We start from the raw sequence: 14,120 nt of genomic DNA, 5'->3' as shown, positions 1-14,120 counted from the left end.
CTACTAGATAAAAAGAAAAGGACCTATATATGTACAAAAATATTTTAGCAGCTCTCTTTGTGGTGTCAAAGAATTGGAAATTGAGAGGAAGCCCATCGACTGAGGAATAGCTGAAAAAGTTGTGGTAAATGATTGTGATGGAATAATACTATTATGCTAAAAGAAATGACAAGGGGGTAGCTTCAGAAAAATATGGCAAGACCTCTATGAACTGATGCAAAGTGAAGTGAGAAGAACCAGGAGATCATTGTGCACAGTAAAAGCAATATTTTAATGATGATGTGAAAGATTTGGCTATTTTGATCAATGCAATATTGCAAGACAATTCTGAAGGACACTTGATAAAAAAAAAAATTTTTTTAATGCTATTCACCTCCAGAGAACGAACTGATGGTCTGAGTGCAAATGGAAATATAACTTTCTCACTTTATTTTTTCTTGATTTAAAAAAAAAAGGCTAATATGGAAATGTTTTACATTATTTCACCTGTATAATTGATATCATATTTCTTGTCTTCTCAGTGAGAGGCTGGGGAGGACTAGAGGGAGGGAGAGAATTTGGAATTCAAAATGTGAATAAGAAGACAGAGGAGGAAGAGGAAGAGGAGGAGAAAACAATAAATTAATCTTGAATTGAATGTAGTTTCTGAGTCACTACTGATTTTCTTGGAAAGATTGTAAAGTCCAGGTTATAATTCTGGACAAAGCATAACTTCACCCAGACTAACCTCACTTCCCCTTTTTTGACAGGGTTGGTTGCTAGATTGATAGACCAGGAAATGCCACGTTGTTTTTCCAGATTTTAGGGAGGCATTTAACCCACAGCTTTCATGTTCTTCTTGTGAAAAGATGGAACACGTAGACTGGACAATAATTGCATCATGGGATTGATTGAACTAGCACGCTCACAGAGTACCCATGTTGGTTTAGAGGAGGATTTCTAGGGAAGTGCACCAAGGAACTACTCCTAACCTTATGCTGCTTAACATTCTTATCGATGACTTGGGCAAAAACAACAGATATCCTTACCAGCATTTCAGTGACATAAAATTAGGGGGAATAACTAACACACTGAACAAAGTCCAAGTCCAAAGGATCTTAACAGGCTCAAACATTGGGCTGAATGGAATACAGTGAAATGCAAAAAAAAAAAAAGATAAAGGCAAAGTGCTAGAGATATGGCTAGTCAGCACTCCATCCAAAAAAGATCTGGAATTTCAGGGGATTCCAAGGTCTACATTAATCAGCAGTGTGATCTTAACTGCCTGGAGAGAAACCCGGTCCAGGACAAAGTAAAGGATGGATCCCCCTTTCTCAGCCTTGATCAGATCAGATCTGGAATAGGGTGTTCATTTCTGAATGCCACATTTTAGGAAAGTCACCATAAGCCAAAGCATTTCTAGACAAGGAAAATCAGATTCCTGGCTTATCCCTAGACTTCATAATACAAGGCTTGCTGGGGGGAAGGGGGAGGGTGTAGCCCAGAGGAGAGAAGACTCAGAGTGGGACATGATTGCTGTCTTCAAGTATATGAAGGGCTGTCACTGTCTGCTGTACCTCAGAGAGGAGATCTGGGAGCAATGTGGAGAAGTGTACAAAGACAGATTTAAGCTTAATGCAAATCAAAACAAAACAAGAAATCCTGACAATTGAGCTGTCCAAAAATAGAATGGACTTTCTCCAGAAAGAGTCACTTCTCTCCTCCCCAGAAGCCTCTAAACAAAGGCTGAATGACGCCTTGTCAATTATGTTTTAAAGGAGATTTACATGCATAGGATCTCGGACTAGATGTCTCTGAGGTCCCTTCCAGCTCAGAAGCCTTTCATATGATGGAATATTTAGCTGATCCTGAAAGAACTCCACTTCCACTGAAATCCCTAAGTCCCTTTCCCTCCAACTAAGGTCAAAGTACCAGTTCCTAGCAAAAATATGGGATTTTAGCAGCCCAGCCCAGGCCTGATTGCTGTTGGTAAAACTTGTCGTGATCAGCCCTGCTGGAGCAGCTAACAAAATTTGAATTTTGCTTTGTATGGAATTGGTGTGTGTGTGTTCCTGTGCACATAATAGCACATGCATGCACTTTCAAGTATTCATTTGTGTACATGAGAGTGTGGAGGGGAGCAGAAGGGGGGTTCCCTCTCTTCTACAGGCGTCTCTGATATCCAGCTTTGACCTTCATTCACCAGTCCAGTGAGCCTTACAAGCTACCAGTTCCTTCTTCAAAACCAGCATTTATGGACCTATCCTTTCATTCCCAAGGCTTTCAGCTTTTACTGTTTTCTAAATTCTTCCTGATCACTGAATCCCATCTGTCCCGAGATCATTTCTGTCCCCTTTCTGATTACTCCCCACTCTCTCTAATCTTCAGTCTTCCCCCAGCTATCCCTATATCTCTCCTTCCCTTCTCTGCTAAATTCCCTAAAAGAGTCATCTATCCATTCAATCTCTTTTGAAACCCCTGCAATCTGGTTTCCATCATTCAACTGAAACCTCTCTTCAAAGGCAACATATCTTAATGGTCAAATCTAATGGCCTTTTCTCTATCTTTATCATATTTTTTTAACCTTTGCAGCATTTGACCTTAATGACCATCTTTTCTTCCAGTAAACTCTCCTCAATGGATTTTTGAGGGCACTGTTTCTCTCTCTCTCTCTCTCTCTCTCTCTCTCTCTCTCTCTCTTTCTCTCTCTCTCTCTCAGTTTTCCTCTATTTGACTATTTCTTAGTCTCCTTTACTAGATCTTCATCTGTGACATGCCCCTAACATATGGAAAGTACCCAAAGCTCTGTCCTGAGCCTTCTTCTATTTTTTCCTCTCATGTTCAAAATTTTTTATTTTATTTTTTAATTAATATCTATTTTCTCTTCCCCCTCCATGTTTTTCTTCCCCAGTGAAGGAAGAAAAACAACCTTTGCAACAAATACATATACTCAAACAAAACTAATACCCCATTGGCCATGTTCAAAAAGCATATTCTCAAAATGTACTCTGAGTCCCTCATTTTTCTGTAAAGAAATGGGTAGCATGTTTCATCATTAATCCTTTGGAATTGCAATTGGTCACATTGATAAGAATACTTAAATTGTTTTAAATTGCTTTAAATTGTTAAAATTGTTAAAATTGTTCAAAATGTTGATGTTATAGAACATGGTCTTGATTCTGCTCATTTTATTCTGCATCACTTCATACAAACTTTCTCAGATTTCTTTGAAATCTTACATTTTGTCATTTCTTATGGCTTAAGAATTAATCATTACAATTATATACAATTTATTTAGTCACTTTCCAAGCAAAGGCTATCCCCTCAGTTTCTAGTTCTTTGCCACCACATACAAAAAAGAGCTAGTACAAAGATTTTTGTGCATATAGGATTGTCTCCTCTTTCTGGAGCTTAGGCCTAGAAAATGAATTACTGGTGGTCATAATTTAACAGCTTTTTGGTCATAGTTCCAAATTGCCTTCCAGAATGACTGGGCCAATTCACAGCTCTGCCAACAATACATTTATATGCCTGTTCTCCCTCAACCTCTCCAGAAACTATTTCCCTTTTTTGTATTCTTTGCCAATCTGATGGGTATGAAGTGAAATCTCTTAGTTGCTTTAGTTTATGTTTCTCTATTAATGATTTGAAATATTTTTCATATCAATGACTTGATTTTCTTCCTCTGAAAACTGCCTGTTCATATCCTTTGACTATCAATTATGGAATGACTTTTGTCCTTATAAATTTTAATCAGTTTTGTATATATCTTAGAAATTTGAACTTTATCAGAAAAACTTGCTTCAAAGATTTTCCCAGCTTCTATTTCCTCCCATTTTAGCTGCATTAGCTTCATTGCTTCAAAAAAATATTAATATTATAGAATCAAAATTATCTACTTTATCATTTGTGATCCCCTCTGTCTCTTGTTTATGAACTCTTCCCCTATCTATTCACCAGAAATGTAATTTCTTCCTCGGGCCTCTCATTTGTTTATGATGAGATATTATATGTCTTACCGATGGATCACATGTCTTATCTTGGTATAAAGCACAAGATGTTGCCAGACCTTCTTGTTTTCCCAGCAGTTTTTGTCCAATAGTGAGTTCTTTCCCCCGAGTGGCTCCTCTTCTGTTTTCTCCCAATGCTACATCCCTTGTTGATTGCATCAGCTCCCATGGGTTGAGTTGAGTTATCTCTATGCAGTTGATTCCTCGGTCTATAGCTCTGATCATAATCTCTTTTCTGACCTCCAGTCTTGCACCTCCTCTGCCTATTGACCATTTTGAACTGGGTGTCCTGTAGTAATCTCACATTGTATTCAAAGCAGAATTCATTGTCTTTTCCCAAAAACCATCCCGTCTTCTGAACTGTCCTCTAACTGATGAGGAAATCACTCTCCTCTCAGGAGCCCAGATTTGCAAACTTGGTCTTGACTTTGAGTCCTCCCTCAAATTCACACACGCCCCATATCCAATCCATTGTTGAAAATAGTTATTTTGACCTTCACAATATCCCTATTCTATGCCCTCTTCTCTCCATTCCCACAACCACCATCCTAGTTCAAGTCATCATCACTTTTGGATGGACTATTGCATCAGAGTCTCTCTCTCCTTTTCTTTCTCCCTCTCCCTCCCTTCCTCCCCTTCCCTCTTTCTCTTTCCATCTCTCCCTCTCTCTTCTCCCCTTCTCTCTCCATCTCTCTCTTCCCTCCCCTTCTTTCTCCATCTCTCTCTCCCCCCCTCCATCTCTCTGTCTCTGTGTGTGTGTGTGTCACTCTGTGTGTGTCTCTCTCTGTTTTTGTGTGTTTCTCTCTGTGTGTCTGTCTGTCTCTCTGTCTCTGTCTCTGTCTCTCTCTCTCTCTCTCTCTCTCTCTCTCTCTCTCTCTCTCTCTCTCTCTGTCTTTCTCTCTTAGCAATCCAGGATAAGGTTTTTTGGGTTTATTTTTATCATTTTACTTTCTGTGTATCCTTGGTACTCTACTTGGTCCTTGTTCTTGGTACACAGTAAGTGCTTAATAAGTGTTTATTGAGTGACTGATATTCCCTGGATTCAGAGAGCTACAGTATCTGATCAAGGTGATGTAATATGTAATCATGTGTTTTAGCTCTGGTTTCAGAGTCAGGATCTGACTTAGGATTAGATTCTTAGGCAAGCCACTTATCCCTGGGCTTCAGTTTTCACTTCTGAAAAAAAAATGAGATCATTGGCCTGAAAAGCCCCTTGCAACTCTAGGTCTATTGTCCTTTGATCTATCATTCAGATTGCTGCTCCTTCCCCCTTCATTTCTCTGCTATCCTTGCTATTTCTTTCCTGGCATTTCATGCAGATCTTATTTCCCTCTTCCTCGATGGCTGCATGTATTCCAGGCCACAATAAAGGTTTTCTAAAGTTCATTTAGGAGAAGAAAATGCATTATACATATTGAAAAATAATACAGTCTGCCAAATGCACTTAAAGGAATCTGCTGAGACTTGGCTGAGTTGGCTGTGGATTTCATCTCTAAACCATTAACAGAATTTTATTGTATCGGTCTCTAAACTATGAATAGCTGAAGTCACACAAAGCCTAGAGAATGGTTCGTAGAGATCAAGTGTCGGTTTAATTAATCACTTTCAGAGTTTGCAAACTGGAAGTTCTCCTGGCCAGGAGACTCTAGCTTTCAAAGTAAAGCACAGATTTTGTACACAAATCATAAGGTGGCTTACAATACAATTATTTTCAGGACCTAAATGGTTTTTCATGACAAGCCCACATGTGCAGGACAATATGGATGTTCTTTAGTCCTTTGGGAACAGTTGTTAAGTGAGTGTTTCAAATCCTGGGGGGTTGTGATTTGTGAGGGGACAGGACCAGAGTTCTGTGACAGGAACAGGTTCAGCAAGCTTTGATTCATTCCACTTAACATGCATGGAAGAGCACTGTCAAGAATTGATCATTTCAAGCTTGTGAAATTCGACTACGCCATCAGAATTTATTAGGAAAATCTAGCTCTGACAAATCTAATTATTACCATATTCATTACATATATCACATCTCTATGAAAATCGTGCCTTTCTTCACAAAACAGAATCACAGAAGTTTAAAGTTGGGAAGGAACCCAATGACCTCAACCATTTTTTTATCAACTGCTAAGCCCTTTCCTGGATTCCACTCTTGCCTTATCAACTGCCTGCTGGAATTTCTACATTTCTTTTCCATAGGCACCGCCAATCACCAGTCCAAAATTGAACTGTTCCCCTTTATAAAACTTCTCCTCTTCCTCCAATTATCTCTGTTTCTATTGAGGGCACCCCAACCTCTAATATACCCAGTTTTATTTTATTGGCACAGTCCTTCACTATCTACTCTTCCTCCTTCATTTTCTATCAATCAAATCTTTTTGATCTTACTGAAATCAATTCTTGGCTTTTTTTCCCACAGCTTCACTTTTATGGAAATGTTTTCCATAACTTCACAAGTGATTTCTTAATTGGGTGGAAATAAGGGAGAGAATGTAGAACTCAAAAATTTTTAAAAACAAATGTAATTTTTTTTGTTTTGGATGTGACAAGGGAAAAATATTCAATAAAATAAAACAGACTGAAATCTGTTTTTTTCCTTCAAGGTAGAGAAGGAAGGAAACAAGCATTTATAAAGTACCCAGCAATTTTGTTGGCATGAGAAACTCCTCTTGTGGAAGATCCCTCCACAGATACAGATGAGCTGCTACTCCTTGGTAACTAGAGAATGAGCTCTTCATGGGTCACGTTGACTTAACGATGATAGGATGGTTCTCTTCAAGAATTTGAAAGGCTGCTCTCTGAAGGAGGGTTTGGACTTCTCCTATGTAATCTCACAGAGCAGAATTGAGAACAACATAGGAATTAACAGAGCCAGATTTCCTAATAATTAGGGCTCTCCAAAGCGGATTGGATTGCCTCTTTCTCCACCTCCCCCAGGAAATTTGCTTGAGCTGGTGACCTGGAAAGTGAATGACCACATCAGAAGTCAGGTTGGGTTTGCCCCAAGGAGTCTCTGAGCTGCTTTCTGGGGCTGAGATCCTAATTATGTTCCTCAATGCTTTTCACATCCCAGACAAGTATTCTTTTGCTTAAAGAGATCCATTGAAAAGCAGCCCACTGGAATTACCCAGTGGGAAATCCCATAGCCTTAGTATCAAAATTTGTTGCTTTGCAACTTTCCCCAGTCTTCCAACTTGTGCCTTCTGGGGCCAGCAGACAAATCTAATATTAATCCTGGAAATATTTGAGCAGAGCTATAGTATTCCCACCCTTAGTCCTTCTGTCCAGACCATCCATCATTTCTTCCCTCAACTGATCTCGAGATATTTCACCTGCTTGCTTTCCTCTGAACTCTATGCAGCTGAATGATCGCTGCCCTCCCTAAAGAGTAATTCGAGAGCTGAGTATGATCCCCTTCGGTATGCACTAACAGGGGCAGCCAAATTCTTCCATAGATGCCAAGCCCCTCAAAACAGCCTGAGGTCCTTTCTACATTTTTTGTCTGCCACATCACAATTTCTTACATTAAACTTCTAGAGCGCTAAAAACCCCTAGATTTTTGCAAATTAACTTCATTCTGGGCATACCTCCCTCATCTTGTACTTCAGCAGTTGATATTTGGAACTTATTAACAGATTAGGTCATTTGAAATCCTTAGCTTTTCCTCAGCAAAGGAAAGGTCTCTCCCACATACACTCTTAGTCATCAGAATCTGTATGTTTGAGAGGCAATTTATATAAATAAACCCTACCTGGGAGATATGGAAATAGTGAAGGAGATTATTCACATTTCAAAGGTTAGTGTTTTATTAGGGTTCCCCGAGGTTTAGGGGTTTCTCTTGTAGAGAATTAACTCCTTGAACAGGAATTCTTTTTTTCCCCAATTTGGAAGGCTTTTAGTGGTGTGTTTTATTTTTATTTTTTTCCCAGTAGCATTTTATTTTTCCGATTACACATAAAGACAGTTTTCAACATTCATTTTTGTAAGATTTTGAGTTCCAAATTTTTTCTCCATTCCTCCCTTCACTTCCCCCCTCCCCAAGATAGTGAGCAATCTGACACAGGTGATATATATACACAATCATTTTTAAAATATTTCCATATTTGTCTTGTGAAAGAAAAATCAGAACAAAAGGGGAAAACCATGAGAAAGAAAAAGCAAACAAACAAAAAAGATGAAAATAGTATATTTTGATCTGTATTCAATCCACATGGTTCTCTCTCTCTCTCTGGATGCAGATGGCATTTTCTATTCCTTTTTTTTTTTTTTGAATTGTCTTGAATCACTACATTGCCAAGAAGAGCTAAGTCTATCATAGCTGATTATCACGTAATCTTGCAGTTACTGTATACAATGTTATATGAATCCAGCATTCTTTAGTCCTGGGCCCCACGGGCAGCCTAATGTCTGAAGTCTATGTTCAAAAGTCGTGTTCTTAAATTCATAAAATAAAATGCATAAAATGTACAAAGGAAATAAATTAGATTGAAATATTATCAAAATTAAAAAACAAGCAAACAAATCCTTGACTCCAGATTAAGAAATCCTTCCCTAAAATTGTCAGAAGCTAGCTGGAACAGAATCAACTATTCTATACTAGGAACTGTTCTGGGAACTTTAGGTTACAAAGACAAATAATGAAACATTCCCTGCCTTCCACATAAGTTTTAGGAACTATTTCCCACTGGAGAGTAATTGGAAATGAGCTGAGTGCAGAGGGGACATGGAATTATTTTCACAAAACTTTTCAGAAGTGCCTGTGCCATAAATCGAGGGACACTGTGATGAAAAACTTTCCTTGCAAAGCTGAAGCCCCAGCCCCCAGAATGTGGATGATCTTTGACTTCACAAGCAAAGGGAAACCAGGAACCCAGCTTTTTGGCTTGTGGAGCCATTTTATGGGTTATGATTATTAACGGTGGATTTTCCTCCATCTTATACCCTTATGCGTGTCTTTCTTTTTTGTTTCCCACCCCTTCTTTATAAAGAAAAGGGTAGTAACATACAAAGGAGCTCAGCCCCAGTGCTCAAGGTTGGTATAATCTGGTCTTGCTCCATTATCCCTTCCTCTTTTCCTTACCTAGAGACAAATAATAGATTCTTTAGCCTTTTTCCTTTTTTGCTTTTCTTTTAAGCATTTTTTCCAAATCCACCCTTCTTATTGTTTATTTTACTAATCCCTCCTTAGATTAATCTACACTTCATCCTATTTCTTCCCTTCTTTTCCCCTTTCCCTACTATTTCCCTGTTAAATGAGATGTGTTTCTATACCCAACTGTGTGTGTATATCCTTCATTTGATCATTTCAGATAAGAGTGAGGTTCAAGTGTCTCCTCTTTGTATTTTTAAAATGTAAAATCATTCTTACTTTACTGACAATACAGACACAGACAGCAGACTGGATTTGGTCTTTGGGCCATAGTTTACCAATCCTTGGTATAGACTACTACTTGTGTGCCCCAATTCTATGAGATAAATCTTCTCATGCTTCCTTTCCTTTCCTATCCCTAATATGTTCCTCTTCTCCTCCCTATTCATTCTTATTTTAAGATCATCAGAACATAAGAACCAGTCCTAGGCCCTCTGCTTAAATTTCCTCTTAAATTCCTTGATGATAGAGTTCTGAGGAAATACATGTATTATTTCACCATGTTAAAATTATACAGATTATCCTTTTTAATCCCTTATGATTGCTCATTAGTGTTTACCTTTTTATAATTCTCTTAACTGCTCATAGTAACTTAACTCTTAACTTAACTCTTTTAACTGTTCATAGTTTCTATACAGCTCTGATCTTTTCATCAGGAATATTTGGAAGTTCTCTGTTTCATTAAAGATCCATTTTCCCCTGTAGGACTATTCTGTTATGCTGGATAAGTTATCTTAGTTGTAAGCCAATATCCTTTGCCTTCAGAAATGTTGTATTCATATTTTCTGCTTAGTCACATGTGGTTTAGTCACACTGTGGCTCCTCAGTACTTGAATTCTTTATGTCTAGCTGTTTGCAACATTTTAAAAATCTGATATGGAAGCTCTGGATTGACACTATCATATTTTTGGGAGTTTTCATCTGGGGGTTTCTCTCAGGGAGTAATAAAATGATTTTTTCTATTTCCACTTTGCCCTCTGAGGCAAAGGTTGGTATAATCTGGTCTAGCTCCCTTATCCCTTTCCTCTTTTCCTCACCTAGAGGCCAATAAAAGATTCTTAGCCTTTTTCCAGAGTTCTGAGCAGTTTTAAGATTTCTTGAATTCTGATATCTAAGTTCTTTTATTTATTTTTTTATTTGCTCCTGGCTTTCAAGTAGTCACTAGACTCTTACTTTCTTTCCACAGTCTGTTTCCTAGATCAGTTGTTATTGCTATGAGATACCTTAAATTTTCTTCTATTTTTTTTGTCATTTGACTTTTTCATGTTTCTTAAGGTCTCATGGAATCATTAGCTTCTTCTATTTGATCTATTCTAGTGTTGAAGAGATTTGTTTCTTGGGTAAGGTTTTATACTTCTTGTTCCAAGTTGTTCTTTTTTCATATCATCCATAGCTCTCGTTGCTTTTTCCCATTTCTTCCTCTTATTTGATTTTAAAAGTTATTTATAGATCCTAAAAAGAAAAAATCTTACTCCATCTCTTCTGGGAAATCTAGTTGAACTGATAACTGCACAGTGTATTTCTCTGAAGTTTTGCTTATAGATGTTTTGGAATCATTATCTTTTTCTAGACTGTTCCTATTGCCACAATATTTCTTTATGGCAGGACTTTTGTTGTTGTTGTTGCTCTTATTGTTTGCCTGTTCTTATTCTTATTGACTTTAGACTTTATATTAAGATCATATTCTGGGTACTTCTAGAGGGAATGAGCTCGTTCCTTCTTAAGTACACCAAAATAGCACCTGTTGCCATTCTAGAATTCCACTCTGGAGTACAAGTCCAGATCCCCTCAATCTAGGTTCCCCTCCACAATCCACTCTACATCTATGACCCAGAACCAGATAGAGAATGAAATAACTGTTAGCTGGATCTGTTCCCACATCCTGAGCAAGGTCAGGATCCTTCAGTATAAGGCTAGACCCTCTTCTTTCCAGCAGCATCTGGAAATGTTCTTTGGTGCCTTAATGAGAAGATCTTGTCCCACTGTCCACGGACCTCTCTGACCCTCTCCCTGCCCTGAACTGGCTTGGAAATGTGACTTGCTCTGCTTTCTTTTCTTGGATTTCCCAATCAGGGTTGCATTTTCTAGATTTTTATGGAGAAGTTGAGCAGGAATGTTCAGCTGTACATCTTCCTGCTCCTCCACTTCCATGGCCTGAATGACTCTACTCCCTCTCTTGATATAGACAGAATTCATTCTGTCTCATTTTCTGCAACTTTTTTCAGTACTCTCTCATAAATTCTCTACAAATGGTACACCAAAACATGGGAGAGCCTTCTTTCATACTTCTCGACATTACCTGGATGCCATTTCATTATGAGGAGTGTCTGTCAGTTATTCGTTGTTGTTGATACCAGTTGGCCCCTTTTTCCTGCTCTGTCTCTCTTTGATGATACCTTTTATGCTGATTCTTTCACATGATTCTTCTTCATTGGTAAGGTGCTATGGCCTATTTGTGCCCCCTATTATACTTTCTCTCTTGCCCTTTGGGTGACTTACAATTTTGATTCCTCGAAGACTGTGGCATTCTATGGCTTACAACAACACTATCACATAAGACTATTAGTGGGTTTTTTTTAAACTGGGTTTTTCTTTTAGGGAAAAGTTTGGGGTCATTAAAATGGTTTACAATGAAATCCAGTCTGCTTCCTTCCTCCGATTTATTGCTCATCTGTAGGATTTGTGTAAGATATCAATATAGATGGTTAAGCTCCATTGGCTGTCCATACAATTGCATTGCCTATTCTAATTAACAATCCATCCACTTATTTGTTCCTGTGTGAATTGTGGACTGAACTCTTTTAAGCGATTATGTATTTCATTTAGTAAACCCTGACATGTTCTGAATCTTGAGGCAAAGTAGTACAATATGCACAGTGTCTGGAAGACCTTGCCATTTCTAGGAAATCCCTTTTTCTTTTGGACTTCATCCTATGTATCTTCCATGACTTTTTTCTTGTAATTTGGTCATGATTTTGATTTTTACTATAATAAGTCTGGGGTCTAACTATACAAAGGTAATACTCTTAGAAATTACTCCTATACCAATAATTGATCATTTCCTGTTCAAATATAATATTTCATCTTTGTTACACAATGTGGTGCTCACTATGTTCAGCACTTCCTGATTCTCTTCTTGAAAAAGGTATTTGTCATTTATACGTGTAAATCTCTCAAGTAGTCTACAAGCCTTTAGCCTCTTCCATTTCTTACTTGCTTTCATAATTCTCATTGTTCTTCCCCATGCCTACCTTTGCATTGCACTCTTGCAAATATAAAAATATCTTTTGATTTAATTGAACAATCTTATCAAATTTTTCATGAAATTTCTTGACCTCCTCATCTTCTGCTGCAGAAGTTTCTGCATAAACTATAGTTATCTCCATAGCAACCTTTTTTGTAAGCATCTATTTATCACAAACGCTGCAAAGTGACCAAATGTTTGTCACCTTTGAACAATCAATAAAACCCTCCTCTTTTCTTCTTCAGAGAGAACCTGTAAACATCCTTTCATTTTGCTGCAGTTTCCATGAGTGATACAATACCAAAAAATTAAATAAAATGTAGGTCCTTCTCCCAGAGTTCCTCTTCTATCCTCTCCTCATCCCACATCCCGCTATCATCATCCCACTACCTTGTCCTTTTTTCATCTATGATAAAGTGATCCTTCTCTTTACAAAAACCAATTCCTCTACGAGTTCCTATGATCTCATCCTCTCTTCCTTTTTAGCAAATTGCTCTCATCATCCCTACTCTCTATGGATGCCCCAGAGAGACATCTCACACTCAATCCTTTTAAAACAGAACATCCCCTCTTCCCAATCCATCATTACTATTGAGAACACCACCGTCTTTTAAATCCTCCAGGATATTTCCTTCCCCTTTTTCCCTTCCCTCACACCATACATCCAACCATCGCTAAATCTCATCATTTCTATCCCATATGTCCTCTTCCTTATCCAGTCACAGCCCTGGCTCATCATTCTTCCTCCCTAGTTCCTTCCCTTTGCATTTTCACTCAAACTCTGGAGTCTTTTTGCACTGGTTGTTCCCCAGCCCTGGAAAGTTCTCCCTTCCCATCTTCACCTTTTGGAATCAGCTCAGGTGTCACCTTCTGCCACAGGTCTAACCAGCTTCTGCTCTGAATTTAGTGCCTTCTCTGAGATGACTTTCTGTCTACCTTGTTTGTACCTAATTGTTTTCAGAGTGTCTCCTCATTGATTCAGAAGCTTCTGGAGGATAGGGGGCCTTTTTTGGGGGGTAGGCTTCCTTGTATCCCCAGACAGCTAACAGACTCTTAATATATGATTGTTGATTGATTGATAAATCACTGAACAAAGACCTTGCATTTAGAGTACCATAGCTAAGTTAAAGTTGATAGAGGTCTAAAAATTCTATGATTCTAACATTCTCTGTCCCCTCTTCTATCCCAGCCACTGTCACTGTAGACTTAGAAGGCACTGAGGAACATTTCATATTTGTCTTTAAGTTGTGACTTGCCATGACCAAAGAACTGATCATGAAGTAGCCAGCCTACTGGTGATGATCCACTCTATACTTGGCTAGACTGGCCCTCAGAAAACAGCAGATTCAGGCTGATTCTGGGACCATCCTCACAGCTTCCTCAGTTCTGAAGAATGAGCTAGAATTTAGACTTCACTGGCAGAGACTTTGACAGACCAGGGTTGCCACCATGCCACAAGGAATCATTGAAGGATGACTGTGGAAGAGTCATAAGGAAACACAATCAAATGGAATCAGAGATTCGAATAATTGGATCCAGCCTCACAAGGCACCCTTAGAGTTCACATCCACAAAAATAATCATAATGATAATAACCACAATCCCTTTCCCTTCAGTGACAGGTGATAATGGGGAAAGTGCTGAAAAAGAGGCAAGACAAAAGCTTCTGTGATTGTAGCATATTAAGGGCTCCCAGAGGCCTCTCCACACAACACCTCCTAAGTTAAGTAGTACAAACATAATCA

This window comes from Antechinus flavipes, chromosome 5, assembly GCF_016432865.1.
Source record: "Antechinus flavipes isolate AdamAnt ecotype Samford, QLD, Australia chromosome 5, AdamAnt_v2, whole genome shotgun sequence".
In the NCBI taxonomy this organism is placed as follows: domain Eukaryota; kingdom Metazoa; phylum Chordata; class Mammalia; order Dasyuromorphia; family Dasyuridae; genus Antechinus; species Antechinus flavipes.
The sequence above is the reverse complement of the archived record's forward strand: the minus strand, read 5'-3'. Positions refer to the sequence as shown.